Raw genomic sequence first — 26,905 nt, 5'->3', positions numbered from 1 at the left:
ACCAGGAAACAGAAGAGAGGTTCTGTCCCCCCGTTGCAGGACTCTGGTTTGGTTCGTATTTTGGCATAATTTTTCCAGGATGTTTTCCTCCATGCCTTTTCGAAAACAAGTAAATGCATCAAAAGGTATGTAACACTTGGTATCAGTTTTATAGGCAACTGTATCATGAGCATTTTTCTCTGCACAACATAACTGTAGTCACTACATCCTCAATAGCTGTCTTATGTGCCACTGGGTGGGTCATGTCGTGTACCCTTAATCACCCCCTCTTGTTGTCCCAGTAAGTTCTTTTCAGTGCTTACGAATAAAAAGAAGAGTCTATAGTTAATTTTTTTCTGCAGATAGCTTTCCCCTTAGCATTTCCCTAGTTCTTACATTTATCTTTATATTTGTTAGGTAAATTGGCAGAAAAGGGGTTACCTGAGCAATGGGCACAAGCATTTGTAAGGCTTTTTTTAAAAAAACTATTTCTTTTTTCTCTTTTTAAAGATTTTATTTATTTATTTTTAGAGAGGAGAAGGAGGGAGAACGAGAGGGAGAGAAACATCAGTGTGTGGTTGCCTCTTGAGCACCCCCTACTGGGGCATGTGCAACCCAGGCATGTGCCCTGATTGGGAATTAAACTGCGACCCTTTGGTGCTCAGTCCACTGACCCACACCAGCCAGAACGCATTTTCAAGGCTTTTGATGGTTGTTACCAGGCTGTGTCCCGAGTCAGCGCTGAAGCCGCTATGAAAACATCAGTTGTGCACTTTCTGGCTTTCCACCACTCTTAATTCAGGCTTTAACCAAGAGGCATGTCCATGTCAATCAACATCTTCGCCCTAATTATTTACCTGCCTTGGTTTATCTGTCTTCATTCAAAGTCAATTTGAGAACATTATTAAGTATTTATTAAGTTAAAAATCCTCAATATAAGAAGTAAATATTGGAGAACCTATTAGGATCAAGGCCTAATCTTAACTGGCGTACAACATGATGGCTTTATGTAGATACTGTTTTGTTTTATTTAATATGATGCACTCAGTGTATACCAAATGACCCTCCTAACAGCAGGTAAGATAGCTGTTGAAAACGGCGAGTACCATTATGTAACACAGAGGAAAAAGCTCATGATACAGTTGTCCATAAAACTTATACAAAGTGGTGCAAACATTTTGGTACTTTTATCTATTTATTTTTCCTCTCAGTATGAGCTTGTCTATCTCAAGTTCCACATTACTGGGCCAACTTTAACTTGGAGTTTTCTGTGAGACCAAGTTCATGTGACTGGATATAATAAATCCCCAGAGATTTATTTTGGCCTTGGGAAAAAATTAGTAATGGATCACATAAAGCTGCTTTGCTCGAATGGATGTAGAGTTTCCACAACCTCCCCTACCAATCTTGGGGTTTGGATACCCCCGGTTGTTGCTTTTACTTGGTATGTGCTCATCATGGTCTAACTCTAGTCTTCAGTGCTCAATCCACTGAGCCACAGCAACCAGGGCATTGCCTCATATTTTCAGAAAACCTTTGTCCACTATAATTGCATTTACTCAGTTAAGAATTAAAAATTTTATTAGTCCGTTGATTTTTCTCAACTTCACTATTATGGATAATTTACTGCTTAAGGTGATTTTTAGATTCTGAATAATATATTCATTTAAGCATTTTTAGAGCCTGTAAAGCTTTATCCCACAAATAAATGTGGTGGTGATTATGTATGTGACCCGGAGCACTGACTGTCCAGTCCTTCTTCAAACACACACACAAGAGCCAGCGGCACCAGCGATACTGTGTGTTGCCTTTTCCTGCACACACAGCATCTGCTCCATGTGACTCTGCTGTGCCATAAGGGAGCCAGCCCAAGCCAAGCACCTCAAATCCCAGATTCGGGGGTCCCACGAGGTCCACTCTGCAGTGGCAGTGTTTTCTCTGCATCCACCCTTACTTGTTCCCTAACTTCTTCTAACCCTTTCAGTTCTCATCCTGATCTTCCCCACTCTGCACTCCCACCTCTGTGACTCCAGTCGTGATTCCTGACCCTGTGCTCACGGCTTAGAATTGACCTCTGTCATTTTTGGGTAGCTTGCCTCCTGCGTGTCTGTCTCTGGTAGAAATCCACAGCTTAGGTGTGGAAATCCACATTTCTCAGCTCCTTCAAAGAGATCGTCTCTTCTTCTCCATGCACAAGCGTCTTATCTGTGCATCTACTATTAAACCTAATACTTTCTACCACGTATTCAATATAGTTATTAATGTACCTGTCATAACCCCAGCTGTCCGAGGTCCCCTGTAACAGCTAATGCAGAGTTCTCCTCATAAAAAAGTGTATTTCCAGATGATTGATTGAAATATTTATTATGACTTCTTTTATTGGATTGGTTCTTTAATAGTTCCTTTCTGTTATTGTTACTTTATGCACAGATGCTTGGCTTTAGTGCCAGGAAATATTACTTTCTTCTCTTCCTATGGTGTTTCAAAAGGTGTGACCGAAGCCTGGATTTTTCCTGAATTTTAAACAAACCAGAGAAACATTAAAGCATTTAAATAGCTTACTAATATTACTGTATCCACATTTTTTTTAGATTGCGAGAAGATGGAACTTCGGGGTCTTTGCCGAAGGACCCCCTAGCGAAAAAAGGACTGGGAAGTTGTCGAGCTCATGCAGCTGTTTGCGGAGTACAGAACTCTACGGCCAGAGCAAAAACACCCCATCATCCCTCTTCAGCCCCACTGTGTGTTTCTTAATGCTGCCCTTGGCAGCAGGAGTCTGACGTTTCAGAGGTGAGTTGCAAAGAGCCAAACCACGCTGCAGTGCACTGCAGCCTGACATAACTGTGGCTGCCAGCTTTTTGTTTAAAAATGCCATCAGCTTAACAGTAACTGAAAAAGTAATTATTCTCTAGTTTCACAGAGCTATTAAGGAAAAAAGAAAGTCCATTGAAACTCCAGGAGATGAAATACTGTACTTTCAGGAACTGTTAGAAATCTTTCCACATGCAGAGCAGAAAAACATACATTTGTTTTTTAAGAAGGAGATTTAAGAACTTTGCTGAATGGAAAGGGAGAGAATTAATCTCGGTTGCAGAACACATAGTTTGGATCAACAGAGTTCTTCAAGCCCTGCTTCAGTGAGACTCCTTCTATTATTCTGGAAACTCAGCGCCATTTGTCACTAGAGTATTTTTGGTTTAGGGACTTGCACCGTGTATGGAAGCCCTGTGTTACAAAAGTAGTGATATTACCATATCAAAGAAACTTCAAGTTACTTTGAACTGTGAAATGCTGTCAGTTACTCTAACGACGAAACATTTCATTATAATCTGTCAGTAAATGTTAATGAGCATGTAATTAGCGTGGAGATGTTAAGAATTGGTGACCAGGACAGGGATATTAAAGAAGCAGCCAGTACAAGAGATTTCTACCTGCAATAACCTTCCCAATTTCATTGCAAAGACAGAACATATCACCCACATAACAACTGAGGAGAAACTGAGTTAATATGAATTTGAGAAAAGTGATAAGGAATGGAGAGATTTTGCAAGGTTATGGGGATTACAGACTGTTTTTAGAGATACCAAGTTTAAAACTCAGAAACTGGGGGACGGCACTCCGCATCTTATTTGCTAGGTGACTTTAAACAGGTCTCTCTGAACCACAGCTAAATAGAATTGGGAAGTGCTTCGCAAACCATAAAAGACTGATCCAATATATCGGTTATTATTCAGATGACCTCCTGCAGCTTTTGAATTCATTCAAAATGACTGCATTTTGAGTGGATTACAAATATGCAAGCACATTTTTAATGCTAATATTTCTTGACAGTTTTATAAAACCTTTAAATGAACCTGTTTAATGAGGTGTATTACTTGATGACCTTAAAAATGTGTAAACAAAAAAAAAAGGAAAAAAAAGTCAAACAGGTGGAGACGTACTGCTAAACAAACTAATCCTGTCACCACTTCATGAAAAAATAAACTACTCACTTTTAGATGCCTGAAAGCTAAAATAAAACTGTTTCACTACCACAAAAAGTAATATTTTAATCTACTGATGATGATTACAGTAGAGAATTTTTTATTTAAAAATCTAGAAAGCAGTAGTGAACACCAAAAATAGTTCTTTTGTTGGTTATTTGCACAGTTTTAGATTTCATTTGCTGAAAAAAAGAAAAGAAAGACAATAAAGAAAATAAAGTCTACATTAAAAAACAGAATAAACTGGAGTGGGCACAAGTAGGTTTGCAGTTGTAACAAATAAATGATACAATAACTAGTAAATAATAATATAAAAGTAAACTCAGTTTTGTGTACTCACAGTTGTTAGCTTACATTTGTCACCACTGTATTTCATAAGAGGATTTATCGTACAACCTTTAACTGGTACACTTAGAGCAGAGAATTTGTAACTAGAGAACTAAAGTATACCGATGACTTCGCAGCTAGACTTTTCTAACAACTGCTATTTATTCTGGAAGCATATGAGGAAACAGATCTAAACATCGCAGAAGCAAATGAGCACTTTGAAATTGTATGAGTTACACCGTAAATATGGGGCAAAAATAAAACATAAATGAAAAAGCAGTTCTTCTGGGAACCCTTCCTTGGCCACATCTTTGTTCGCTCAATCTGCCAACGCATTAAAGAGAAGCATGTCTTGGTTGCCTTCTAAGCCCCGAATTGACTGTGATTCTTTTTCTATGACGGCGTCTCCTAGAACAATTGCAATGGAGCTGGTATAACCCCTGGAACACAAGAGGTGTGGATCAGCAATATGGTGGAAAAATGCAGTGTGCAAATAGTGTCCCCAATACTACTGTGTTTACTTACAGTCCTGTCCATTGCTGTGACCGGTCCACTTAGGAAGCCAGGAACTATTTCCAAAGGCAGCATGGAGATCATAGCCAAAAGGCAAAGATAGCCCCAGTGAAGGCCTTGAATGTTGGGATTTAGTTACAGACTTGAGAGGTAAATCCTCTTTGTGTCAATGGCCTATTCACGGTTGACACACTCTCAAATGTGTCTTACAGCTCTTTCCATTTGTATCACAGACTAGATAGATTTCATTAATTACTTCAATTATTCACCCTTCTTTGTATCCACTCTCTTTGCCCTATGACTTTGCAATTCCTTCCACAATAGATGATTCTGAGTTCAGCAATATGACCTGCTCTAGCCCGGAGAAGGGGATGGGGTCGATAGTGGGCCTGGGCTTCAAGAGGCCTTGCGTGTTTCTGCTTTGTCCTGTATGCCTCTGTCCCAGTCCTTGGGTCCCAGGAGAAGGTTAGACAACAGAGAAGAGAGCTCCACTCAGGGACTCCAACCCAACCCAGATAGCCAAGGCTAGGCTGGCTGCATACATGCAGTTGAACTAAAACGCCTTTTCCTCGTCTTGTCTGGATCCATCGACCCTGCAAACTTGTGAGAAATAATAAGTGCTTGCTATTGGAAGCCATTCAGTTTGAGTGCTTGTTACACGATAGTTTTTAAAGATTTTATTTATTTCTAGGGAGAGGCAAAGAGAAGGAAAAAGAAAGGGAGAGAAACATCGATTGGTTGCCTCTTGAACGTGCCCCCACGGGAGACTGAACTTGCAACTCAGGCCCGAGTCCTGACTGAGGATCAAACCAGCAACCCCTTGCTTTGTGGGATGATGCCCAACCGACTGAGTCACACCAGTCAGGGCAACATTTTTATTTTTCTTTGTTGTGAGCAATAGATAAATGATAAAAGTAGCTAATCTCAGGATTATATTCTTTCATATACTTAGGGCCTCTAAAAAAATGAATGCTTTTAGCATGTATAAGTTTACATCTAGACATTTGTTTTTTAAAAATTGTACATAAATTGTGTTGAATCTCAAGAGATAATACAAATGTAATTGAATTAATTGATTAATCAAATGCAAAATAAGGAAAGTTTCAGTGTTCTGTTTTACACTAATAAACAGAAAGGAAGCTCTCCAATTTCCATATTCCATAAAACAATATAATTATGGTTAGAATTTTGCAAAATATATACTTATATATATCAGTATATATATATATATATATATATATATATATATATATATATACTTATATATATCCTGCCCTTTGAATTTTTTAAAGAAAATGAAATACATTTCTTCATTCAACATCTTCTATGCATTTTTGTGCATGTGAATGAGAACACAATTTTTGTTTCATATTTGTAATATTAACTACTACCACCTAAAATTATCACAAGATTTAAGAGTATCCAGTGATTATTTTTCTCTTAAGAAAAGTTAATATAAATTTGTCTTGTTTGATGGGTGGAGTATAAGACCCAAGAAGCCATATTTTCCTCTTTTGTGTGGGCCTTTTTCAATGTCCTTTTCCTTTTCACTTTGGTATCTCTCACCAAGTTTGAGGGCAAAAGTTAACAAGCACACGGCATTATTTAAGGTGTCAATGAACAACTTAGTTCTCTGAAGAGATATTAAAAGGGTAAGCTAAATTTGTTACAGTGCCCTGATCCATATTTCTTTGCTCTAATTATTTAAACCCCAAATCAGAGAGTTAAAAAAAGTAAAATAGTTTTTAATCACTCTGGCAGTCACTTTTTACCTAATCTGTCTCTTTTTTTCTGTCTTTGTCACTCTCATCCTCCACCATATCTCATATTTTTACCCCGAGCTTTCTCTTGTAAATACACTAGCACATAAACTGCAACGTACAAATGCAGATATGAGCCTTTACTGCAGGAAGGTGTCCCTCATCGCAATGAACATGAATGAGATTTTTAATAAGTGTTTGTTCTGCAATGAATGGATGTTGTCTTGGTATAATTGGTCCAGGATTCATTTTGAAAAGTCTTTGTGTTACTACCAAGCTCAATCCTTCTCTATTCACACACTTCTTGAAAACATGATAAATAGGGTAGAACACTGTCAAAATATTTGAGGTGTTGCAACTAAAACTTTAGCCTATATTTCTTAAAGTTTTAGTGACATTTCAAAATGAAACACGACAAGAATAATAGAGATATCATTGTCTTTCATGGAGACATCACATGCATGGATTGCATTCCTCAATTTTATAAGAGCAACAACCAAATTACATAAGAATTCTAAGACAGCTTTTTCTTTTTCTTTTTCGGTAGCAGACAAACAACGTGCGATTTTGTGATTTTTACTTTTTCTTAGGCAAGGCTTTGGAAATGTCCATTTTACTATTCTGGTCTTAAATTCTCGAACACAGAAATTCTACAGTCTTGTGAAAGCATGCCAGATGAGATTTAAAACCGTGTTGCGCACTGGACATTGGACACTGGCAGTTGGAATTAATCAGACCACCCTACTTGAATGAAATGAAAGCTGTCTGACCAGATAACACCTCGGTGCTGTATCTGTGTAGCCGTGGAAACATCAGAGACCTTCTAAATCTAGAAGATCAAGTGATGGCAGCTTAGACTAAGAGCTATGGGATCTCATGCGTTATAATGCAGCTGAAGAAGCACCTCTATGAATACAGTGGAAATGGTCCAGCAACCAGGATTCTTTGAGGAGGTGGGAATAGATTACCTAAAGTTTATTGAAGTTGCTCCAATTTTTACCTATGTGTTTTGTCTTGTTTTTCTTTGAAAATTAGAGTCAGAAACATCTGTATATCCTTTACCATTGTACTTGTAAATTATAGGAAAATCCAGAAGTAATAAAATTTTGAGTAAACCTAAGTAGGTGTATTTTAACTATATAATAAATGTGTTGCTAGGTAGTGCTTGTAGAATTGTAAAAGTTAATTTTTTGTTGTTTATTTAGCTACAATTCTATTTTATTTGTTTGCTCGTTCGTTCATTTTTTGGTGGTGAGTCTAAGATTCGCAATATGCATCTTTAATCTCCCATAGACTAACTTCAGATAATATTGTAGCGCTTTGCATACAATGGGGAACCCACTGCATTAAACTTCTAACCTACCTCTCATCCCATCACTTGGGCTGTGTTTTCATACCTGTTGCTTCACTTTCTATGTAGTTTACAAAGTCCACAATGTGTTGTTATTATTTTGCTTTAAAAATCTATTATTGTAAAAGGTTTTAAAAACAAAAGAGAGTATTTTGTATTTGTCCACGCATAATATTTCTTTTTTTATTCATTCCCTTATGAAGATTCAAGTTTTTGTCTAGTATAATTTTCCATCAGCCTGAATAAACTCCTTTGACATTTCTTACAGGATTTGTCAGCTGGTGGCTGATTCTCTCCATTCCTTCTGGAAAATGTCTTTGGTATTTTGAAGGCAATGTGTTGCTGGATACAGAATTGCTCTTGTTTTTCAGCACCTTAAAGGTGCCTTGTCTTGTTTTCCTTAGTTCTGATAGAGTTGACAGTATCTCTCATCTTTGTTCTTTGATCTGTGGTTGCTTTCAAGAATTTCTATTTATAATTGGTTTTTGACAGTTTGATTATAATGTGAGTTAGTGTGTTCTTCTTAGCATTTATTTTGTGTGAGGTGTGTGGGGTCTCTTGGATCTATAGGGTATTTTTTCATCCAAAAAGGGAATTAGCGATGGTGGGAAGCTGCAGACACTGTGGAAGAGTTCGTATTTTCAGAAGTAGAATCAAGGTGGGGTTTCTTGGCAGGAGCGGGATTTAGTAAAGGAGAGATCCTTTGATATTCCCATTCCTACTCCCGAATCTTCTACCAGTACCTCTTGCAGGCTGAACTTAATCCGAAGTCGGAGAGCCTAAGGAAATGTTGACACCTGGCACCCACGGCAGAGGATGAGAGGGCTGGAAACAGCTGTGAGCAACCCAGCAGATGACCCTCACAGCAGGGTTTCATTCTGTCTTGGTCACTCTGGAATTTCCCTCCCTTAGAAGAACACTTGGGCATGTATTTGATGAATGAATGAATGAACACATAAATGAACAATTATTTCTACACTCATGTTTTATTATTGAGGAAACTGAAGTTCTGGAAGGCCTCACAAGTTAGTCAAGTAGTTGGTTAAAAATCAGAACTTAATTGTGGATTCTTTGATTTATATTTTAGTACAGCCACTACTTCTGATTTCTGTGAAATGAATTACATTTTAAATGTGTACTAGAACTCTCTAAAAACACTCTGTGCTGAACCCTTTTGTACAACTAAAAATCCTTTAACTTAGATTTTCCCTAACTTTTATTAGGTCGATTTTTCAAGTTCCAGTTTGTCTCCAAGCTTTCTGGACGATTTCTATTGCTAGGAGGTTTTATATAACACGTCTATTTTGAAAGTGCAGAGCATTACACAAACGTAGCTATTCTTCATTTTGGTAGAAGGGTCAGAATGATGTAAAAGAAAGGGGAGGCCTTTGGGATCTGATAGGACTACATGGTGATCCAGGATTTACAACCTAATAGCTGCTTGACTTTAGACAAAACACTCAACTTCTCTGGTCCTTGGTTCCCTCTTCTATAAATTGGGACCAATATCTACTCTCCTCAGAGAATGATAAGAGTGAAAATCGATAATGAATATACTGTGCCAGTGTATTTGTTGTTGCTCAGCTGCGAATTTCCCTTTCTCCAGGCCAGCATTTACTGTTCAGGACAAAGTCCAGTTCCATGGTGGTGGTGGGGGGGGGGCTGCAGACAGAAGTGTAGGTTGGAATGTCTGAGAGCACAGCAATAAAGACTCCATTGTCAAATGAGAGCTAGTGAGAACAGTGGCGTGAATAGCAGGTAAAGGTACTGTGAAAGGTTGATAGGAGGCGATAAGAAAGCACCTGAGATACATTTACTCCTATCTTGTGTTTCCTAAGATAATGATCATTTTTATTAATGAGGACAATCAAGTAATTTTTTAGTGGAAACTGGAGTCATAAGAAAGAGAATCATTGTGGTACTTCCAGTGCCTATCCTTGGCACCACTAAAGCTACGTCCTTCTTTAAAACAGTTTTATTGAGATATGAATAACAAGGCACATAATTCACCCATTGAGCTATACAGTTTAATGGTGGGCTCCTAGTAAATACAGAGCTGTGCATCTGTCATCAGAATCAATTAGAATATTTTTATTACCCCCTGAGAAACCCTGCAACCTTTAACCATTACTCTCGAGTACCCTCTGGCCCGATTGCCCCAGCCCTGGGCAACCACTAATCTACTTTTTGCCTCTACAGATTTGCCTATTTTGCAGAATGTTTCACATGAATGGAATTGTATCATATTGTGGTTTTTGTCTGGCTTCTTCCACTTAGGGGCAGGGTTTGAGCATCATGGAGAAATTGAAGACAATGGTTACAGTAACCTGCATGACATCTCCAACTTTTACTCTGGATTACAGGCTGATGACAGTGGTTATGAAGAGTTGATGACTTATTTGGGGGACCAAGTGGAACCTTTGACCTGACCCTTACCCTTGCCATGCACCTAAGACAACACAAGAGAATGGCAATGTGCCTAAAGTCCAAGGATTAGACTTCACCACTTATGAAGAGTCAAATCTGGTAGCTGAGCCTCAGAAGGTAAATAAAATTGAAAGTTATTATTCCAACACTGCCAAAAATGGGCATGAAGAAGTTGATGCAGAGCATGAGGAGTTTGGGGGCAGAGTTCTGCAAGCAAGCAGACATGGAAGTAAATCGCAGTGAAACAGGGAAAGAAAAGGACTGGGTGGAGGTGGATGAGAAGATGCTCAGCAGGGGCGGAGAATCTTGTGAGGCAAGAGGATTGAGATCACTGGGGAGACGTCAATAGCTGAGGACCCTTTATTTCTTCAACCAGGACGTCTCCACGGCAGGTGTCCACTCTGGCTGCCACAATCCTGTGGCTTGTAGCAAAGCTGTCGCCAACTACCAAAGTACCTATTTGTTTCTCTTCCCTTCTCTCTCCTTCTCAGCCTGGGAACCAGCACCCTAAAGCTCTGTCCTTGATTAAAGTTTTCTGCCCTGTGATGCCACATAAGAAAAATGTAAGGGTGGGGATACTGTTCTCAATCACAAAAACCTAAATCCGTTCTTTGTATCCATGTGTAGTTTTAGTCTCCTGAGTCGATCTGTATTGTCCACACTTTGGTCTTGTAGAAAATAATTTTCCTGTAGGCAGCTGTGTAAGGATGGCTTACATAGCTGTCCTAATCCACGTACGTAAAATAGACCCTATATGCCCTTATAAATGCTTATACAATGCTTGGAAATAAAATCTAAGTAGTAAAAAAGTAGATTTGCCCTTTCTGAATATTTAATATAAATAAAATGTCACAATAATGTAGTGTTTTGCGTTTGGTTACTTTCACTTAGGCAAATGATTTTGAGTTTCCCTTTGCTGTAGTACCTACATTTTTATGGCTGAATTTGCTGTATTTTTGGATGCATTCCATCTCACTGTGTTTTCAATTTCCACTGGATTCTCCTATGCTGACGTATGAATGTCGAAGATGGAAAGAGTCCTTGGCAATTATTAATTTGACCACTTCTCAGTCTTGAAGAAATGGAAGTCCAGATCCTTTGAGTGTCTGGTGTTACACTTTTACCTGCGTACCAGAGGACGCACATCCAGCCTCCACGCTCTACCTGTACAAGGCTTTTTTCACTTAACATCGACCCTAAAATGACAGCTTCTCACTTTCAGTAGCACTTAGTTAGTAAAATGCTTTCATACACACGAACTCATATCTGCATACAAAAGTGGTTTGGGTAAATATATAAGAGAGAGCTAGATACTAGAAGCATGAAGTATAATTTCTGACCAAAATTGTCCTAAATGGACTTCCCAGATAGCCCTTGGAAGATGGCAAATGTGCGATGCCTGCTAAGTCTCATTGACCACGTACTAAGCTGCAAATATCATGACAGTCTGTCCTTACAATCCCTCACAACAACAGCTATGAGAACCTCCAACAGTCTTTATTTTGTTTTATTTTTATTCAATTTATTGGAGTGACATTTATTAATAAGATTGTATAAGTTTCAAGCGTATGCGATGCAAGGTCTGTATCCTGCGCTGCGCACTCACCGCCCAAAGTCAGACCATCTTCTGTCAACCATCTGGACGGCAGTGAGGAAGGGTTTCCGTGCGAACGAAGTGGTTCTGCTTTAGAGCTTAGATGAGGATGCCTAAACCTTCCCTCCCAAAGCAACCCAGAACACATACTTATATGCAATTTCTGAAGTTTAATGTCAGTACTCGTGGAATATAAGCTGCAGAATCAAATGCTGTTGGTCCAGCTTTTAGGAACCCCAGTGTGAATCGTGGTGAAGTCCTTTCAAACCCAAACGTTAACATCTTATTTCCTTTCTTAAACTTCTTTTCATCTTTTCTTCCATTCAATAGCTGCGTGACTTATTATGCCATTACTGAACTGTTCTCTGACCTCATTAACGTTTTATCTCCCCTAAAAAATGTTATAAGAGAACCGTCTGTTCATTATCTCTGCCACCTAGGACTAAAGTTTGCCTTTTTCAAACACATCTACCCTGAAATGTCGAAGGATTACACACATGCTTAGCGACTTCCCCGAACGTGCTGGTTCTCGTTAGAGATTCACGCGATCTGCTCTTTCACACATCACGATTCCCCATGCAGGAGATGGCCCAAAGCAATAACTGCGTTTGAAAAAAAAAAAACAAAACACACAACTAAGTCATAAAATTCTAGAACGTGACACTCAGTAAGCTATTCAACAGGGTACAGCTACAGGGAGGAGGTCCTGGTTTATTCCAGTGTTTTGACATTTACAAAATTGATTTTTGCGAAGAGTGGCAGGTAATTATTTCTGGAGTGTTTGCTGCACTAATTAAGAATTTGAAAATGAAACCACTACATTTTCAAATAATAAGAGCAGCAGAGAAACTGAAATGATAAAAGGCACATGTCAGACAAACTTTAAGATATATCAAGAAACATAATATTTTAATAATAGTATAATGATTAAAATAACATTACTTATATGTTTTATGAGCACTTCACATTTATCATAATGCCTTAATAGCTCTGTTTTCCATCCCAAATACCCCCATTTCTACTCTAACTTAAGGAAAATAATGTGATATCTTAAACCAAAGAGAATTTAAAACACCATTTGGTTTGAGAATCATCTTTCTTCTGGGGTACTTAGAACTCAACCAAAATGTTTTTTTGTCTTTTTTTTTTTAGTTTTCTATAAAAAAATTATGCTTTCTATAAAAGCGTAATTCATATCAATATGTGGGGAGGGTGTAGGAGGGTTTTCTTAGACATTAGTAGCCCACCACATGTACCCTTACATGTATATGCCTGTGTATACGTGTAAATACATAGCTCTATCTATATTGACCTTCCTACTACTGGGCCAAAAAAACAAAGAAAACATTCAGGTTTCATTTCATTTTATGACTCTCTTGTGGGTTGGAGTCGGAAAATGTCTCTTTCTTTTTACTAATTAGAGTTTGTTCTTCCTCATTGATAAAACCTTGAATTTCAGATGGGCACGTGACCACTCAGCATCCAGATTGTATCTGTCTTCTCCCTTGAAGTACATAGCAGTAATATGTGCAGTGCCAGAGCCTTTTTTAGGAGCATGCTCCCTCTTTCTATTTGTCTTCCGTGCCGGCAGGATGAACCAGCCCCCGCCCCTCTGGGGTGGGAGGTACATGTCCCCAGCAGTGAAGAAACACAAGTCGAGGTTCCCGATGACTACGGAGCTCCCACACCACATTGGACTGACTAGGGGTGTGTGATAAACAAATACTGTCCTTTCACATCTAAATATTCACCAAGTTCGGGTAGTCTTCTCCATAATACTTGGTGGGTTGGTCTCCTCTTTACTCTATCTGAATTCAAGTACTCAATCTCTCACCTATGTTCTTGTAAAGATTCCAAATTGCTTTTTCTACTTTCAGTTCCTTGCTTCTGCTATTGCCTTCTACATGCTGCCTCCAATTTTCCTACTTTAAGAGGCTCATACTAAGATCAAAAGACAGATTAGAGGTACGCAAAGGAACCCGGAATGAGACCAATGGATCTGGTCCCCATGTCTAGGTTATGTGTCAGATAACGCTGTGGCTTCTACCCCTGGACATAGCATTTTACCTGAAATCGCTTTTTAGAAATTCAGTACAACTCGGAATTCCTATGACCAGCCACTAAGAATGAATAGAGGACATAAGACATAAACAATATTGCCAGCACCCAAAATCACTTCCAATAGAAAGTCATCCTGACTAACATTAACTTATAAAATCCTTCTGCTGCTGCAAATGCTCTATGATGAACAGTTATTACCTTTGTTCACATAGGCAGATTTTGTGTATTACACCTACTTGAAATATTCTATACTTTTCCATAACAACCCACAGTGAAACAGTACACTAAAGAAACATACTTAATTGAATTAACTATCTTCTAATTGATGGAGAATTAAAATATTTTCTTTCTGAAAAAGAATGTCTTTGGTTAGAGATATTAAATAACTTATGAGTCTAGTTCAGTGATACAGGTAGATAACATATGATTTGGATTCTTATGCCTGTGCTTTATTTATCTGATCCAAAAGGTAACTCCAAAGTGAAATAAATTATTTCTTTAACTTGATTTATAACTCAGATCACAAGAGAATATTTTATAATCACAAATGAAAGATGATCATAGTCCTTCCCAAAACTCAACTAAAATCAGACGAAGCAAAATGGCTGCTTCAGAATGAAGAGAGACAAAAGCACAGTATTATGTAAATAAAATGCCATCTACATTAAAATATATAATCCACAATGAGACACTATTGAATTAGAAAAGCTGCACACTCCATAATGCTCAGTCTAGTTATTGTAACTAAGTTTTAAAACAGAATTTGACTATGAAGACATTTTTTTCTTTTTGCAAGCTCCATCTTTGTAACCCATTGTCTGTAAAAAATTCTTTATTTAGCTAGTTGGCAGCCTTCTGTTCTGTGAGGTATTTAACATTTAAGTCTTATCAACTTGCTTCTAATGCGCCACAAAGGAATGACTGACTAATACCTCTAAACTATGACAATGGTGTCCTTTTTTGAAAGGACCAAGCTACCATTAGAAATGGGTCATGAAGCAAAAGTCATTAACTCATTTTAAAAAGGGCAGAGCCCAACAAAGCATTCCTGACAAAGCTCCCTTCTCTTGTCCATTTGTCTTTATTAGATATCACATTTAATATCTATCTCCATGCATGGGATAGCATTCTGAAACATCTCCCTATTAAAAAGTTAAAATCATGAGAGATTAAATTTACTTTCAGGTTTTTATGTAGAAAGAGCAAGTGAATTGTCTTATACAATTTTAAGTAGGAATCTAACTATCAAACCTCCCCAGTAATAAAAATAATGATTCCAATGCTTCTACTTGGAAAACACTTATGAACTCTTGAAGGAAGAAAATTCAGTTCATAGAGGCAATTGAAATAGAGGCAGATCAAGGTAGGGTCTTTTATATCTTCCATGAAGTTAGTAGCAAAAGGCAACAAGAAATCGATATTCGCCTCTTCTCTACTTACTAAATAAAAAATATTAAAAATTAATGCTAAAATAATGACAAAATGATAAGGAATAATGTTTCTGACCCTATGTGAGTAAATTGCCTCTACTAACCTTTCCAGTTTCATTGTAGAATGAGCTTCTGCCTTCAGCATTCAAAAGGGGATTTCTAAGAATGAGGAAAGATCAGCTGTACTCTATAAATCTCTTTCTTGGAAGGGAACCTTTGTAGAGTCGATCTTTACATCTGTTTTCCTCTGTTTTATCTCAGAAAATAAAAATGTTACGAACTTTCTCCTCTCTGGCTGTCAGCTGCCCAGGCCATCACACAACCAGGCATCGGTCCTGGTGAGAGCACTGTCCAGTCCTACAGAATGTCTATTTTGGAACTTCCAGAAGAGGGAGGAGAAAGGTTACACTGAGCAGAGGTTCGCTTTTCTGTCCCACAGTGGTTCCTGGGGAGGAAGCCAAGCGTTAACAGTTTTGGCTATCGAATCAAAAGAATTTTGGTTTTGTTTTACTTGGAATGGAGTCTTCTGTTATCTTAGGTGTGCCTGTTGATGAAATAATAAAAATGCAAATATTTAGGACTACAGGCAAGATGATACGGTTGTCATCTGAAGCTCTATTTCCTAGGCAAAGGAGAACACATAATTGTATTAGAAAAACCCAGGGTTTTTTTGCCTTTTATTTATTTTACTATATTTTATCCTTGACTGTGACCTATTATTTTCTTTATTTTTTTTCCTCCTTCCTCCCTTCCTCTTTCTATCCCTTTTTTGGGGCCTATTTACCACTCTATCTTTATTTTTGTAGCTCTCCAAGGTTGTTGCCAAAGTCTATCACATCTCCCCCATGTTTGCTTTGTGATCTAGTTGAGTTTTGTTGACTCTTGTCTATTTAGCCCTGTGTGAATTGTATAAGAAAATGCTGAGTGTTCTTTGACTTGTATTTGCTTAGTATATATATATTTCCCATATTTTGATTTTTAGTTTTTCTGAGTATTTTTTTCACTTGGTCTCTTTCAGATAACATATTTCTTCATCTAATTGGGGGTCTTGGTCTTTTAATTAGTAAGTTTACTCTGAGTTTTAATTGATATAATCACTATAAAATTAGATCTCATTCCTGCTATCTCAATTCACATCTTCAATTTAAATGTAACTCGCAATTATTGTAACATTAAGACTTATTTCTATCATCCTGTATTTTTATTTATTCTTCTCTCTTTATACCTTCTCTGCTCTTTCCTTTCTTTGACTAGAATAAAATTTCTCCAAGTGGTTTATCAGTTACATACTCTATTTTTATTATTTTGAGTGTTTTCTTGATCTTAAGACTCATACTTTCTCTGTTTTATTCCCATTAATTTCCTAAATTTGTAAATATTTGTATCTTCTAACACAATAAAAACTGATGATTTCTTCATATTTCTTTTGTCTTATCTCTTAATATTCTGTTATTATTGATAATTTTAGTTTTGAGATGTTGTCCTTTTACTTTTATTTTTTATTCATTTCTACTTTTACTTACCTAACATAAAAATAAGTTTAGCTAAGATATTTGTTCCTCTTTACTTTTCATTTTGCTTTTAACATAAGCTTCACTTCAGTGGGTGTTTTAAGTGAGGGGCCATTTTATGGTTAAAGCTCTGAGACATTTTATATATGAGAAATACTTTCATTAAGCTTTAATCTTTAGACATCAACTTCTCCAGTTAAATTTTTGGTTCTTTTTCTCTCAGTACTTTAGATGTAACACTACACTGTCTTATTTTCAGTTTTCAAATCTGATTTTTTTCTTTGCGGATGACCTTTTTGATTAAATTATTTTTTTTGCTCTTGAATTCTTCCTTTTCATTGTAATATCTAAATATGAACGTTTTATTACCTGTCCATTTAGCCCCTGATAAGCCCTATCAATTTGAAGTTTTTCAACTTTTTTTAATTTTGAAAAATGTCTATTCTCCTTCCTTTTTCCCCCTCTTTTCGGGACTTATTCAGGTATTGGTGAATACCTATTCTCTATATCGTTTAGCTTTTTAAAAATATATTTTTTCTACCTCTTTATTCTTATTTGCTCTCCTTCAGATAGTTTCTTAATCTAATATTTAAAGTCACTTATTTGCTCTTCAGTTGTACCCATAAAACTACTTACTCCATTTCTTGTGTTCTTTGTATCAGTATTGCATTTTCTTATCTAGTATTTCCCTTTTACTCTTACTGTTCTGGGTTTGTTTGTTTTTTCAGATCACTAATCAATTATTGTCTTAATTATATTTACTATTTATTTTTTAAAAAATATTGGCCTACTTTAATAATTTTCATTTACAGTATATAGTGCCTATGTCTTTGTGTTTCATTTTAGCTTAAACACAAGTAATGCATATAGAACACTATATGCCAGGCCATATTTTGTGACAGTCTCGGGTACATTTAAGGGAAAAAGTGGGGATAAGATTAAGTGTAGAGAACCGAGGCATCAAATCACTGACATCAATGACTCTATGAGACACTCCCTCTGGTCATTTTATGCTTTAAACCTTGGGATGAGGCCCCCTCGGTAGAGGGTCATCTCTAGTCATTAGGAAGCTAGAGGAAGGGAGGCTAAGTCAATAACTGCTTTAAAAAATTCCTCACCCCAGCAGGACTTTAGATCTGCCTGGATATAATTTCATGCTATGTGCTTAACAATCTGAACTGTTGCTAATTTGAGCCACTCTGGGAGAAAAATTGAAAAGGAAAAAGAATTTAGAAAGCTTTCCTAAAACCCACTCTTTCATTCTCACGCTAAAACATTCAGTCACCCTCCAGCCCAGGAAACTGTTTTTCACTTTCTGAACCTGCATCAGATCAAGACAGCCTTCAGTCTCCCCAGGGTTTCTTCGTTTTTCTTTCTTTTGTCTTTCTTTTTCCTTCTTTCCTCTCTTTTTAGACACTTACCTTGTGATAAAAAGGTTGGGGTTTTCATGCCCAGGTTTGGAGAACTTACTGGGCTCATCCAAGATCATACATTTTGGAAGATGTGGAATCCAGACTCAGATGCAGTTAACCTGAATATAACATTTTTTCCTCTATACTACAATTCAACTACAGCCAGAATGTAAATAAACTATCATAAGTGTTTTAAGTATCAAAGTAGTAAAGACATTTAGATGAGGGCAAAATCACCCATAATGGCTTCATATTTATGAAGGGTCATAAATATGACCCTTATTTTCAAGGGTCATTTCCAGTATAAGAGCACTTGTGGACAGATTAGATGTTCGTAGGAAGAGAAGCTGGAGCGGACATTCCAGACTGAAGTAAAGGTGGGGACCAGGCATGGGAGGTTGGCAAAAGAAGATCATATCTTGGAAAGGCTAAATGTCCTGGGTGACTGAAATTTGAGCAATAAGAAAGAAGTGGTTGTGACAATATTTAAAGAGTAGATTGGAAGCCAGATTATAGAGAATTGAAAATGTGCACTCTTGTCCATAAGCCAGTAGTTCTTAGCCCTGGCTGAGTGTCAGAATCAATTTTACAGCCTTTTTGAAATGCCCACACCTTGGCAACGCTCCCAGATATTCTGTTCATTAGAGCTTAGGGGCACGGACATCTGCATATTTTAAAACCCCTCTATTGATCCCTATCCATAGGCAATGTAGAGAATCAGTGTCGAGGTGATGGAAGTGCAGTCCACTCAATGTGCAGTCTCTGGGCAGACTGCTCCCATCCAGAAAGAGAGTGAGAGCACAGAAATGCTACAGCAATTGGATGGAATAATTTTTATTGAAATACAGTTGACACAATATTATGCTAGTTTCAGGGATTTGACATTTATATACTTTACAAAATGATTACCATGATGAATCTAGTAATTATCTGTCACCACACAAAGTTACTGCAATATTATTGACTGTATCCCCTATGCTTTACACTATATCCTCATGACTTATTTGCTTTATAACTGGGAGACTGTAACACTTACTCCCCTTCACCTATCCCACCAACCCTCCCACCCATGCTCCCACCCTCCTCCCCTCTGGCAGCAATGAGTTTGTCCCTCTGTGTTTACGAGTCTGCTTCGTTCCGTTTGGTTGTTAGTTTTGTTTTGTTTTGTTTATTTTAGATTCCTCATATGCATGAAATACTATGGTATTTGTCTTTCTCTATTCAGCTTGTGGTTTTACTTAGTATAATACCCTCCAGGTCCATCCAGGTTGTCACAAATGGCAAGATCTCAGTGATGAAGTAATTATATTATTGGTATTAAAACACATAACCTAATAAATGGTGCTCTATTTTGTACGTCTTTTTTAAATTTTTGTACAATTTATTTTATTGTATTTTACAAAGGTACTGTTGCTTCTGAATTGGAAGTTAAAACAAAATCAAAATTGGGCTGTCGACACAGATAATGTAAGAAGTATCGCTCTAAGCTACAGTGGCTTTCGTGAACAGGAAACATCGTTAGGAAAGTGGTTCTGGCATGTCGGAGAGATAAAAGTGAAGATCAGTTAGAAGTCCACATCTTATGAAGGTGTTTAGATTTCGTTATGCCAATGTTAATAGAGAGAAAAGGGACAGAAATTCAAAACTCTACAAAGAAGAAAAATGGGAAATTTTCAATAGGTAGGACATAGAATTAAAAAGGATAAAATCTAAGATGTTTCTGATATTTCATATCTGAGGGACTAGGAAAAAGCAAGTGCTGTTATTAAGAGATATATTGATATGGGTAACAAAATTTGGTGAGAAAAGTTGGGTGAGGGGGTGGAGCGAATGATCCTAACTTTAGATTTGAGTTTATCTCCAATGTATGTCAAATGGGAATGTCCCCAAAGCAACTGAAAATATGGTACTGAAACGTGTTAAGAGGTAGAAATTGGGGGGTCATAATCAGAGTGTATCTTCAAAATAGGTAACCTGTGGAGCCTGGTGCTGACAAGCCCGAACTCGCAGTGGTTATAAACACACGGTGCTGTGGGCAGCGCCACCAACTGGCAATCGGCCCCCAGTGCAGGTACGGCAGCCACGAGTAGGGAGTTGGCAGGCAATGGGATCTTCGAGAAAAAGATGTCAGAGAGAAAAAATATATGGTGGAAAAGAAAACGTAGGAACCATCTATATAATTTGCAGTTTTGAAGTGAAGAGGAGAAAAGGGAATATTGAAAAGATATTCCCTTTTGATAGCAAAATGATATCAAATTAATTTTCTTTTAATGTCAGAAAAAAAGGAGAAATTTTAAGACAAAAGAAAAAGATGGTAAATACTGTAGAATTCTACATAGAAAATGAGGAGAATGACAACTAGGGTAAACCATTTGGATTTAGTGAGTAGAAATAAAGAGAAAAACTTGAAGAAATCAGTTTCAGTATGATAAGAAAAATTCAGGATATAGAGCAATAAATAGTGATATTTGGTAAAAATAAAAAATGGAGCCAACAAATACAACTTCTTACTTTGTAAATATAACCAAAGGAATGAAGGAAAAGGACAGAATTATAGTTTAAGAGGATGGAAGGAGAAAAGGCAATATTTGAAGAACATGGCTGAGAATTTTCCAAAACCAATGAAAGACATCAGTTCATAAACACTAGAAATCCCAAACAGGCTAAGAAATCTTTACCTCCAGGCTTTTTACTGAAACTGTAGAACATCAAGTAATCAAATAGAAGGAAATGTTAAAGGCAGCCAGAGATTAAAAAAAAAACAAAACAGATCACATGTAAAGTATTACATAAACCAGAAACAGATTTCTCAGTAGAAACAATGGAAGCATGAGAACAGTGGAATTATATTCTCAATGCATTGAGAGAAAACTCAGGAATCTATATTCAGCGAAAATCCTTCAAGGACAATGAGGACAGAACAAGGAATTTTCAGATAAGCAGAACAGACAGCTTGCCCCTGAAGAAAATTTTCCTGGTAGGAGAAAAATGATTCCGGTGGAAAAGTTGCAGGTACAAAAATAAATCAAAAACACTGAGAGTGGCAAATATGTAGAATACGTAAACAAATAGTTAAATATAAAACCAAAACTACGAGTTGTGGACTTTAAAACAGAAAGAAATCGAAGTGACAGCAACATGTAAATCATGGAGGAATAAAGGCAGCTGAAATATTGTATGGTCCTTGTAAAAAGGAGAGTGTGGAGCAGCCAGGGATCTTGATGGTCTAGAGTGGTCATTACTAGCATGGCTGAGTTGAGGGCCAGGTAAAGCCAGGAGAAACTAATGCCTGAAAGACGAATGTCAATATTACCTTGAAAGTGATAATGTTGTCATCAGGTTGTGAAGAAGAATGTACTGATCTTCTAGGGTGGTCAGGAGAGGTTACATACATTAACATATTTAATTCTGGCTATTATTAAGCATTTCTTATTATCTCCATTTTACCAGGGAGGAAACTGGGCCTGGAGTGAGCTAAACTGTCTTGAATCACGGTAAGTTGAGAGTAGGAATGGCTGTCTTGTTGCACCATCACCCACTCACTCCAGAAGGAGGCTGTACTGGAACAACAGAGGGGAGAACATTCGTGTTTGCCACTGCATGGGTGTCGGGAGTCTCAGGGTTCCAGCAGGGCTTTCCTTGTTTTTCTAGGTCCCAGGGAATGCGAAGCGAACTGAGTGAGGACAGAACATGTGTGAGGCTTTGCAAGAAAGCCCCATTTTCTGTAGTCCTTTGATCATCTTGACGAATGATTTTTCCTCCCAGACAGAATTCACCTCTTTTATAGACCTCATTGCCTAGTCTTTTCCACCTCATTTGATTTCTCAAGTGTCCATAATCTCACCTGCTCCCCTTCTTTGTTATTTTCCCTTGGAATCTAAGTATCTTTTTTTTTCATCTTATAGTCACTTGCTTCATGTTCATTCTCTTTTTCCTCCCCTTCTCTTTCTTCTTTCTCTAAGAAGATAAGCTTTTGATGCTGCTTGCAAAAACTGATATCTAACCATAAGCCTAGAGCATTACAACTTCTCCATGTTCTGGGGAATTTACTAGAAATATGTCTATAATTGAATGGCACTTCCATTTTTGGCATAAGAAGGGACTTCTGTTGCCCAAGCTGGGCCTGAATGACATAGGCAGAATTTTTAAATGACCACCATTGGCCTCTCTCTCTGATATATATTGCTTACTCAGTACAGCAAGAACATGACTGTACAAAATGAAGCCCATTTCTTATCATCCAAGCAGCCCATCCATAACTATTCCACAGTGTTCTTTCTAAGGAAGAAAAAAGGTAAAAAAAACTATGTTCTTTAAGAAGGTAAGGCACAATACTTTCAGGGTATAAGTTTTAGAAAACATGGTAATTACCCATGCTTTAATTACCCTGAGGTTGGACCTTCAAACCAAAACTCATAACCTAATTAGGAAAGTTCGTCATATAGACAGAGCATAAAACAATATGCAATTAACATTTCCTAAAAATGAAACTCATGCAAGAACATTTTGATTTACTCTAATTACATTGGCAATTCTATAGCTAATCCAACAATGCCTTTGACTTAAAAATAAATGTTCTTTAAAGGTCTTTCTCCAAATTGTAATAGCCTTATATGCCTCCCACTGTAGCTACTTGAAATGTACATAAAAGTGAGAATTACAGAGGATTCTGAGTCCATTGATATTATGAAATATAGATGACAGAAACCTGGTTCTGAATGCTCTCACCAGAGCAGTTTGTAGCAATCACACTACAAAGAACTTGAAGGACAGCACTTTGATCAAGGCTGCATTCATCTCCATGCGCTTGAAAGACGTGTCCTGGAAGGGGCTGAGGGCCGATGCCCCCTACCTCCCAAATGTAGTCTTGCTCCTGTGCCCATGACAGAGCCACAAGCTCACTAACCCTTCCGCAAGCGTTTGTTTATAAGTACGGTGGTGATGCGTACGCTCCTTAATGCTCCATGCTGTGGTCTAGAACTGGTCATTCTGAAAGCTGAAGGTTTGCGTGAAACTCCTGGTGCTAAAAGCTTTCTAAAGGCCAAAGTGTCATTTTACAAAATCTGAGATTCAAAATGAATGAAGTGGAAGGGAACTTGAGGGTCCCGGAATGCAGTGATTTTTATTTTATGGATGAGGATTCAAACACACAGAGAGTTCAGGGGCTGTGTCCACTCCTGTGCCTGGTCCTACACAAAGTGGGGACCAAACTGGCTCTGTTGAATCCTAGACCTTTGCAGTAACAAAGATTTGGTTCTAAATCTAACATGTCCCTACGTGGCAACTTGTTGTTATTGTTTTAAAGATTTTACTTATTTATTTTTAGAGAGGGGAAGGGAGGGAGAAAGAGAGGGAAAGAAACATTACTGTGTGGTTGCCTCTCATGTGGCCCCCACTGGAGACCTGGCCTGAAACCCAGGCATGTGCCCTGACTGGGAATTGAACTGGCAACCCTTTGGTTTGCAGCCCATGCTAAATCCACTGAGCTACACCAGCCAGGGCTGTTGTTGATTTTTTTAATGGCTATATCATATTCCAAGTAAGTACTAAATGACTGACCTATTTCCCTATTGTTGGATATTTAGAATGTTTCTGCTTTGTGGTTATAATAAACAGTGTATTTTGTACAGAATTTTGGAATAGGACTACTTTAGACTTTATATCCTTGAAGTCCCAAAATAAGGGCTTGTAAGCAAAGGGGCCAAAGGGTTTGGGGGACTAGAAGGAGAGAAATCGACCTCTAGGAAGAGCTGCCTGAGGTATGACCTGTCCCCACGCTCCATAGAGAGGATGAGGGCGTTTTCACCTTAGCCCATGAGAAGGGATCCAAGAGTGTCCTACAAAAGTCCTCAGCCTTAGGATCCAGCTGCCTGGTCTGGCACAGACATGAAAAACCGAAAGTGCTGTGGGCTGGCGAGGAGAGGTCACTGCATCTGCTGGGCAAAGAATGTGTGCAGACTATCTTAACTAAATCTCTAAAAGAGGAGAATTGCCAGATGCCTCAGAAGTTAGTAAAATTACCAGCAACCCATCATTAGAGATGCTTTCCCAGTATCAGTTAAGAAACCTTTAGGAGTAGGAGGGTCTTGGATCAGTTTAAATCCCCATCAAGCCCAAGGAGTGCCTATGTTGTCTCATAACACCACCAGTCAAGTCAGACAGGGTGCCCCTTAGGAAACGAAAGGTGGTGTGGGCAGGACGAAGAGGAAATGTAAGTGTGCAAAGGAAAAACACCTGCCGTGTCTCCCCCTTTCCATTGCGGGACTGAGACCAGGGAGAAGACGCATAATGATTTGCAACAAATATAAAGTTGTTCTTACCCTACTAGAGTAAAAATTTCATTCTAAAACAAAATTTATAAGTCACTTGTATTTGTTCATTTTTGTTTAAGTAGTGGTAAGGCTTTTTATTGTCTAAGAATGAATGGGAGAATCATGAGACCCAAGGTCATTGTCATCCAAGAAAATGGGAAGAACTAGGCCCACAGAATCATTTTAACCCAGAGCAGACATTAAGTTCATATCCCACGATCCTTGCCTTTTCAATATGGCAGTTTAGACTATAATAAATATTGTTTTGCAATTAGACTTTGCATCCTTTTAGTTTGTCTCCTTTGGGTAAATTCTCACAAATAAGATTGGTTATGACTGCTTAAGATTTTACATGGGTACCGTAATTCACTTAATTAAACCCTTCTGTGAACACTGTATTTTTCTTCATTGTTTCATCTTCATCAGTGATCCTGAAATGAATGTAAGTTTATATAATAAATTTTCCATAGTTTGAGTTACTTAAAATTGATACCCATGAGTACATTTTCTGGGCTGCAGGTGTGCATCAGTTTTGCTCTTGACATATTTAATTTTGCTTCCCAGGTACTGCAATTTTTTGTTTTTGGTTTTGGTTTTTTTACAGATAGTAGGTCTGTGGTGACCCCAAGCCAAACTACTGCATCAGCACCATTTTTCCAACAGCATTTGCTCACTTTGCCCTCATTTTGGTAAGGTGTGCATATCGCCTTTTTTTTTAGACGTGATGCTATTTCGCACAGAGACTACCGTGTAGTGTAAGCGTAACTTGCAGGTGCACTGGGACCCCAAGAGTTCGTCTGACTGGCTTTATGTGATGTTCCCTTCACCGTGCTGGTCCGGATGACCTGCAGCATCTCTGCCGCGTGCCTGCGTCACTGATCTCTGAAGCCATCACGCCAACTTCATTACCACCAGTGGCGGATGCGCGCTTCTGTTTTACTAGAATTGGATAGTACAACATTAGTCTAAATGCAAATTGGTAGATATGAAATAACATCTAGCTTTTAAAGTCGAATCTCTTTTATTACTACAAAGTATGTATTCACCATTTGTAATTTCTCCCCTGTGGAATGGTTTACATTTTTGCCAATTCATCTTAAAGGCTGTGTCGGATTATAGGATTTTCATGTGCTACACCAGTCTCTCCAGGTGTATTTATATCAGCATGAAGGGAAGGGGTATCAAAAGGAGTGAGATGGTCCTAAATGTTTGCAGAATTGTTGTTGTCCTGGTTGCCTCTTCCCTGGGGCATTAGCATTTGGTATTTAGTGAAAGACAATGAAATTCCTAGGAGGACATTCTTTTGGGGAAAGAACTAATTTCCTTTCTATTGTAAAATATGTAGCAGTTATGGATATAATTTAGATAAAAAATACAAAAAAGGCAAAAGGAATTTTCCATTGTTCCTGTAATGTGCTTCTGAAAAATTTTAGCAGTCTTAGGTTTATTAGCTTCTTTTCCCAGTAGGACACCGCATAGCTTCTTACCCGAACTAAAGTAAAATTTTACTGTAAAGGAGCACTAACTAAAACAGCCAAGAAAATTTATCTATAGCTGTTAGAAATCCTGCTTTCTTAAGGATAGTTTTGGTTCTGATTATGGAAGTGCAACTGCATTTTTCTAAAACTAGAAGTACATTTTGTATCTAAACAATAATCACTCTTAGGGAAACGAATATCAAAATATCACAAATATGAAAAAAGGAAGTCTCATGGAGAGCTACAAAAATGGCAGAGAGAATGGATAGTAGCCACAAAAATAGCCTTTTCACAGTAATTCCCTCTGGCATAGATATTTAGTTGTAGGAATCATAGATATTTAGTTGTAGAAAATGTATTATCAAATTCAGTGATATTTAGCAAACATTTGATTCTTAGATAATAATATATTTCTGCCCAAATGAAACCTGCAATTATATCTCTATGGCACCTGCCAAATTGGTCTGGTAGGAAATTCGGCTGACAGGATTTATAACCGTTCATCCATTTAGTTTAAGCAAATATAAGAAGCAGAAATCAGACCCAGTACTTAGGATTGCAAAGAGCAATTTAGATCAATCGATATTTTCTTCTGCTCAGAGCTGCTTGCAGTTCTGTAACTTCAGGTTGGGGTGCAGTTGTAGAAGCCCTGGCTTTAACTGGCCTGGAGTTTGGGTTGTACGATGACAGTCCCCTTACACTTCTGCCACTTCTCTCAGGGGTATTAGGAAAAGTTGAGAAATATGGAAAAGTGCTGGTTTTCCTCCT

At 37.8% G+C, this 26,905-nt stretch overlaps 1 long non-coding RNA gene across 5 annotated transcripts; it reads left to right on the top strand.

The window, feature by feature from the left end:
• LOC119036899 (uncharacterized) lies at positions 1–26,466 on the top strand. Of its 5 annotated transcripts, XR_005080088.2 has the most exons (6): positions 1–125; positions 2,571–2,769; positions 7,153–7,515; positions 10,191–10,457; positions 21,799–21,842; positions 25,264–26,466. It is a non-coding gene; the product is annotated as an uncharacterized LOC119036899 (long non-coding RNA). The 5 variants fall into 5 exon arrangements; XR_005080092.2 differs by lacking the exons at positions 21,799–21,842; positions 25,264–26,466 and adding an exon at positions 15,687–15,786; XR_005080089.2 differs by lacking the exons at positions 21,799–21,842; positions 25,264–26,466 and having other exon boundaries at positions 7,208–7,515; positions 10,191–11,186.
• Positions 26,467–26,905: the final 439 nt, after the last annotated feature.

The sequence above is a fragment of the Artibeus jamaicensis genome, unplaced genomic scaffold (genome assembly GCF_021234435.1).
Source record: "Artibeus jamaicensis isolate MK-2021 breed Jamaican fruit bat unplaced genomic scaffold, CSHL_Jam_final scaffold_833, whole genome shotgun sequence".
Classification (NCBI taxonomy): Eukaryota; Metazoa; Chordata; class Mammalia; order Chiroptera; family Phyllostomidae; genus Artibeus; species Artibeus jamaicensis.
This window is presented reverse-complemented; position numbering and strand designations above follow the sequence as displayed.